The sequence below is a fragment of the Equus caballus genome, chromosome 5 (assembly GCF_041296265.1).
Source record: "Equus caballus isolate H_3958 breed thoroughbred chromosome 5, TB-T2T, whole genome shotgun sequence".
In the NCBI taxonomy this organism is placed as follows: Eukaryota; Metazoa; Chordata; class Mammalia; order Perissodactyla; family Equidae; genus Equus; species Equus caballus.
Window position 1 is genome coordinate 25,188,838 of NC_091688.1, and position 7,790 is coordinate 25,196,627.

At 39.1% G+C, this 7,790-nt stretch overlaps 1 protein-coding gene across 17 annotated transcripts in view; it reads right to left on the reverse strand.

The window, feature by feature from the left end:
* HHAT (hedgehog acyltransferase) overlaps positions 1-7,790 on the reverse strand; it is a 310,500-nt gene that overhangs the window by 301,112 nt on the left and 1,598 nt on the right. The gene's annotated exons all lie outside the window — the stretch shown is intronic.

Genomic DNA, 7,790 nt, shown 5'->3' on the forward strand with positions numbered 1-7,790 from the left:
CCACACTAGCACTAACTGCTCTATAATCAAATACCCACAGGCAGTAAAGGACTTTCAAATGGCACCCTCAGCATTATGCGAACAGTCCTTCAGGATCAGCATCACCGTCATCACTTAAACCAACTACCTGTTGCTCAATGTCCTAAACTGAAATTTCCCCCTACTGAGTTTTACTGTAGTTTACTAAGGGCTGTACTATAATAAGTACTATTTACAGATTACCTACGCTGAGAAAGCACTTTTCAAGTGTTATTCATTTAATCTTCATAACGACTCTTTGAAGTTAGGACCCCTGGTATCATTTAACATAAAAGAAAACCAAGCCTCAGAAAGGTCAAGAAGCCTGCCCCAAATCAGCTAGCAAGCAGTGGAATTTAGACTCATCCCCACCAAGTCTAATGCCAGAGCCTTCTCTTAGCCACCTCCCTATTCTTACAGTGTGCTCCGGATTCTTTTTTTTTTTTATTTCCCCCAAATCTATGATGAAATCTATCCATCAGGTAAGCTAGAAGGTAACAGAAGCTATGTAAATGCAAAATAATTTTTTAAAGCCATGTGATATTTAGACACTCCCTAGGAAGAAAATTTGAAAATCAACTAGATGTAATCAAAATACTCATGAAACATCTAACTCATACATTTCTTAAAAGATTTACTGAAGAAGGCAGGCTAAACCAAACCAATTTACCTCAAATATACGAAGAGAAAGTCAGCAGTAACCTAGAGATCAGGGCTGACTAAAATTGAAATAGTTCTAAATTTAGGAACAAATGAGCACTCTAGAAACCACAAGCTAATAAAAGTGAAAAGAGCACATGCCCACTGAAATGACTGTGGCTTTGAGGAAAATGAAATAGTAGGGAAATATTCTAGCACATTCAGAAAAATTGGTGTGAGACTTTTGCTCTTTTCCAGGGCCCAATTTGATGAAATAGAAACCTATTTTGCAGAATATAAGTTACGTGACATCCCCCAGGAAACCCAAATACAGATTCATCTCATCCTCTCACATCACAGTTTTCTCCAAACCCTTCTTAAGAGTCTTACACAGACTTTTATTCTTCCATCCACATAACACTAAGGGGAAACACTTCTCCAAACCCAAAAAAGGCTTCACCAACACAGAGGAATGATCAGATAGATTACAGGAGGTCCGGTGAACTGGCAAAAATTCTAACTACGGAATATTTTAAAATATGTACTACTTCCAAAAATGCACCAAAATACTATGTATGTTTGCATAATAAACCATCCCAACACATAGTGGCTTAAAACAACAAAGATCTCTTCTTCCTCATGATTCTGTGGGATGGCAACCCGGCCGGTTCTTCTGCTGCCCTCACCTGGCATCACTCCTATGACTAAGTCACTGCCCGGCTCAATGGGGGCTGGAGGGGCCAAGATGGGCTCACGCACATGTCTGGCATGTTGTGCTCGCTGTCAGCCAGGTGCCTCGCTTCTCCTGCCTGTGGGCACTCATCCTGTAGCAGGTCAGACCCTCAGACCGTGGTGGCTTCAGGGTTTCAAAAGAACAAAGGCAAGAGGTGCCTGGTCTTAAGGACCAGACTCCAGAATTCACAGCACATTTTATGGGTCAAAGCAAGTCAAAAAGCCAGCCCAGATTCAAGCAGGAGGAGAGAACAGATTCCATCTCTGTGGAAGGAGTAGTAATGGCACCTTAAAAAGGGTGGGGACATGGCCTACCACACCAGTATGTTAGAGTTCCCAATAGATAAAATCTGGAAAGTTAATGGAAAAACTGCATTTCACAATGGATCTTTATTACATCAAATGTCACAAAGGTTGTTTTTTATATATATATTATACATATATTTTATATATTTTTTATTTATATATATTTCTACATATATTTTATTTATATATATTTCATATATATATTATATATATGTATGTATATACACATATAAAATGTACATATATACACTATATATAAATAATACGAAAAAAATAATGTTCCCAAATCAGAATTTCAAAATCATTAGGGACCTTATCGTCACCTGGTCTAATCTCCAGCCAGTTTGGTTATTCCTTTTACAATAACCTACCCGACCATTTCCATTCCAAGGCAGAGAAACTGTTCGTAAGTAGTTCTGATTGTTATCCTGTTTTTTCCTTAAACTTAATCAATATCTGTCCCTCTATTTCTGAAAACACTTCTGCCACTAGTCCTAGTCTACCTTCTGGAACAAAAAGGCATAAAGATGGGATAATGTGATAGTTTAGAAGATGGCTCTCAAGTCAGAATGCCAAAGTTTGAATCCCAACTTTGCTACTTTCTAGCTGTGTGCCCTAGGACAAGTTGTATAACCTCTCTGTGCCTCAATTTCCTTATCTGTAAAATAGGGATAATAGAAACCCTCACAGAGTTGCTGTGAGGATTAAATGAGTTTAACAAGTGATAAAACAGTGCCTTCGACACAGTAAGCTCTAAAATGCTTATTCTTGTTGTTTTTAATGTTATTGCTGTTATTATTAAGTACACTAAAAGGATTAATTGCTCATTCCAATAATACTCCTTCAAACAGTTAAAGAAAATTCATGCCACCCACTCCATCCCAAGCCCGATCCCAGGACAAACAACCGTGATTCCTTCAACCATTTCTTCAATGGCTTGGTTCCCAGACCTTTTACCATTCTGTCAGTTGTCTCTTTACACTGTAGGTACCTAGAGCCAAATCCCAAACTCCAGATGTGGCAGAGTGAGAGTAGGGCAAGACCATCACTTCTCTGCTTTCAGAAACTATACTTCTAATAGGGAAATCTTAGACCCATTTCTTCATTCAACAAACATCAATGGGCTCCTTCTGACAACCGGGAACTGCACTATTAGTGAAGACAAAATATAAAGATCCTATCTGTAAGATCCCCCAAATATGGTTCCCCAGAGGTGTCCATGTCCTAATCCCCAGAAATTGTAAATATGTTACCTTACATGGCAAAGGGTCTTGGCAGATATGATTAAGTTACAGATCCTGAGATGGGGAACACAATCCCTGATTATCCCTGTGGGCCCAATGTAATCACACAGGTCCTCCTTAGAGGGAAGACGGAGGGGCAGAGACAGAGAGGAGACAGATGATGGAGGCAGAGGCTGGAGTGACCTGCTTTGAAAGTGGAGGAAGGGGCCACAAACAAAGGAATGTGGGAGGCATTGAACAGCCATAACAACGAAAGACCCTCCCCTTTCCCCACCCCGAGCCTCCAGAGGAAACGCAGCCCTGCCAAGCCATTGTAAACTTCCGACCTACAAAACTATAAGATAATAAACTTACGTTCTTTAAGCCACTAAGTTTGTGGTGATTTCTCACAGAAGCAACAGGAAACTAACATGCCATCCTGCCCACAATTCATTCATGGCCCCGTGGGAGGAAAGCACCTACCTCAAAGGATTTATATAAAACATCAGAATATTTTAATCTAATCGTTATAAACTTTAAAAACTTACATTGCAAGAAAATTAAATCTGAAAACAAAATTTTGCATTCAGTTCACCTTAGCATTTTTTAGCTCCCGTCCCACGCTGATATCAATCTTAACATCAAACATAACTCCAAGTCTTTTATATGAACTGCCCTTAAGGCAGATCTCCGCTGTTAAAGACTGGCAAAAAGGAGTCAATTTTATAAGCCCCTAAATTCAAAAAAGCTCCTGAGGTGATAGTGTACTCTTTCCCCTGAAAATTCTCAACCTATTTTAAGCCTTTTTAGTCACCAAGAATCACGCCCACCACATTTTACCCTCCCCAGATTAGGCGCATCTGAATGAACCATATTTTTAGGATATAATCTTTTAAGTAAACTTTGTATTAAAATATACTTAAATAAAGAATTTAAGACTTTCAAAAAGCAGACTCACTCCAGTAATTCCCACTCAGATAAAAAACTGATTGCCTCTGAAGCCCCTCTGTCTTCTCTTAAAACTCCCCTGAAGGTGACCACGAGTCTGATTTCTATCATCATAGTTTGGTTAGCTTCGCCTGTTTTTGAACTTCATGTAAACAGAATCACACAGCACTTACTCTGTCGTGTCTAACTTCTTTTGGCTCAGCTTTATGCTTGTGAGGCTCATCCATGTTGTGTGTGAGGCAAGAATTTGCTGAGTACTCTATTATTGTAAACTACTCGGCAATAGTAATTCTCATTACGACAGAGTATTCCATTGTATCAACAATTTATTTCTGCATTTTTCCATTCTACTATTGATGAACATGTGAGTTGTCTTATGAGTAATACTGCTGTGCATATTCTTTTACACGTCTGCTGGTGCACATACGTATGCCTTACTGTTGAGTATCTAAGGATGAAGAAGCTGGTCATAGGGATGCCCATGCCCAGCTTTAGTAAATGATACCACAAAACAATTTCCAAGTTATACTAATTTTCATACCCATCAGCAATGTATGAGAGTTCCAGTTTGTCCATATCCCAACTAGTTCTTAGCACTGACAGTTTTTTTAATTTTAGCCACTCTGGTGCATATATAGTGATAGCCCATTGTAGTTTTAATTTGCATTTCCGTAATTACCGATGAGGTTGACCACCTTTTCATAGGTATATTGGGATAAACATCTGAAAGTTTATCCCAATAAACATGTTTATTGGAGATCCTCTTTATGAAGTGACTCTTGCTCATTTTTCTATTGGGCTGTCCATCTTTTTCTTTGATTAGTACAAGTTCTTTCTACGCTCTGGGCATGAGTTCTTTATTAGATATATGAATTACAAATACCTTCACCCATTCTGTAGCTTGCCTTCTCACTCTCTGTATGGAATCTTTAGATGAACAGAAGTTCTTACCAATATTTTCCTTTATAATTAGTGCTTTTTGTGTCCTATTCACTAAGTCTTTGACTGTACCTAGGTCATAAAGATATTTTGCTCTGCTTTCTTCCAGAAGCTTTATTGTTTTAGTTTTCACATGTAGGTGCACAATGTACCTTGGTTAAATTTTTTTTTTATTGAACTTTATTTTGCTGGGAAAGATTCACCCTGAGCTAACATCTGTTGCCAATCTTCCTCTTTTTTTTTCCTTCCCAAAGCCCCAGTGCATGGCTGGATGGATATCCTAGTTGTAAGTCCTTGTAGTTCTTCTATGTGAGCTGCCACCACAGCATGGCAGCTGACAGACGGGTGGTGTGCTTCCACAACTGGGAAGCAAACCAGGGCCACCAAAGCAATGAGAGTGCCAAACTTTAACCACTAGACCACCAGGGCTGGCTCTTGATTAATTTTTACATATGACATGAGGTATGATCAAGATTCATTTTGTCTATCTGGAAAGACAATTGGCCCAGCATCGTTTACTGAAAAAACTAACCTTTCTTCATTGCACTGCAGTGTCACCTCTGCCATAAATCAAGCGACCACATATGCGTGAGGCTGGTCATGGACTCTCTACTCAGTTCCATGGTCTGTCTAGCATTGTCAAAACCATAGTGACCTTAAACGTATCGATCTAGTAGCTTGAGTCATCCAACTTTGCTTTTTCTCAAATTTTCTAGAACTTCCAAATAAATTTCAAAATGGTTTATCAACTCCTATCTTGAAAAACATCTGTTGAGATTTTGATTGGGATTGTACTGAATCTATAGATTTATTCGCAGAGCAATGACATACGCTCCATTATTTTAAATCTTTAAATTCTCTCAGTAATGTCGCAGCTTGCGAATCATGAACGGGTGTTGAATTTTATCAAGTAAATTTTCTCCTTTACTCTGTGTATGTGGTTAAACCACACTCATCGACTTTCTAACATTAGACAAAGTTTAAATTTACAGTTTGGTATTGGCTTAGTATCCTTTTTATAGATTGTTAAATTTGATTTACCAATACCTTGTGTAAGACTTTTGCATCTTTTTTTGAGTGTTTGGCCTTATCTAGCTTCAGTAACAGATTACACCGGCCTCATAAAAGCAGCTGGGGGGTGTTCCCTCTTTTTCATTTTCTTTAAATGTTCAGAATATTTCACTAGTGAAGCCATCTGGGCCAAGAAATTTTTCTATGGAAAGGTCTTTAACTACAAATTGAATTTTTTCAATAGATATAGGACTACTCATATTTTCTAGTTCTTATCTCTTAGGCAAGGCATTTTATTTTTAAAAAACTTGCCTATTTCATCTGAATTTTCAAATGTATTACCATAAAATTGATCACAGTAACATCTTAAGATCTTTTAAATGTCTGTGGGAAATATACTGCTAACTCCTTTTTCTTCCTTGACACTGGTAATACTGTACACCATTAAAGTTCATTTTCACTCTCACAGAAGAAAAGAAAGGCTGTCATGTACCACATGACACACATCCACTATGGCAGGAAGGTTCTCCAGCAGAACGGCCCACAGAAGGAGCAGGTAGCTATGTAAACAGTCCAGCAATTCCCTCTCAAGAGCTTTTGTCTCCAGAAACAACTGTGAATCGGCACAGAAAGAGACACCAACTGAAGGAGAAAGAAACAGCTACCAGTAATGCACTAGGCTGGCCGGTAAGAACTCCAAAGACAACCAACCACTAAGCAGGGCCTGTAATCTAGGAGATCCAGCCCTCCACCCACAAGGTGTCCATAGTAGAATTCAAGGGACCATGAACTTAAAGTTTTTTTCTTATCCATCCTTATTTTCATGAACCTCTAATTGAAACTCAGGATTTCATCTGATTATAAATGTGGACAACAAACCATACCAGTAAGGGCAACTCTTGTGACTTTGTCACCCATAAGAGTCACAGATACTTTCATACCACTGTGCAGCTGTTGCAATACTGCAAAATATTGTTTCCATGAGCATCACGACTTTGAAATTATGAGTTCTTTGACACTGCACTGAATTTTGTGACAATGTACTAATAAACACATAAAATACTCTCATAGTTTTTTATGCTATTTTGATAACTTTGTTTCAATATAATTTTAACCCTATGTATTTTTTTTAAAAAAACTGGCCTCTGCAGACTCCAAAGAAGTCCCCGGCACAAAAAAAGGTAAAGAATCTCTTACAAGGAACCCAGGATTTCACCCAAGCCAGGGAACTCCAACACAACAATTAAGGGGCGCTTCCCCTTGGGCCAGGCCCTGAACTGGGAGCAGGAGACACACGCGTGAGTGAAGCCGGCGCTGACTAGTTCCTGATGTCACCTACAGAGTTCCCACCAACATTTAACCACCCACAAAAATGACTGCTCTCTCCAGAAACTTGGCCTTTCACTCGAAGTTAGTCTAGATAACCTGCTTCCCAAGAAGAGGGCAAAGGAAACAGGGGACAAAGCACAGGCTTGGATCCAGAAAGAGCAGTGCAAAACCGACCCCAACATTTACCACTCTGTGGCTTTGAGATCTCCTCTAAGCCTTTCTTTATTCTGCAGCAAAAAGGGATAACCCTACTATCCTTCCCAGTTACTGTAAAGTTTAGAAATAACGGATGTAATAGATTTACTTGGCAAGCACATTGTCCTCATTAAGTTAATATTAGTTGAATCTTTCAGGTCAGAACTCACTGTCCTTATTCACCACTTAAATAGGGACTGCCACCGAGAAAAGAGGAAGAAAAATTATAAGAAAGACACAACATGGAGAATGGAAGGAAAAAATCATGCTTATTCTTCAAATTCCAGTGTAACAACCAGCACCTCAAGTGAAGCCTTCCCTCTCTTTCTGTTCCCATAGCACTTAATCACATTAAAGTAGGCGCCTAGTTCTGCGAATGAATGAGGAACGCAAAACAAAGGGACAGAAACAATAAGTCTCACCTCCACATAATGCAACCACCGAGGATGC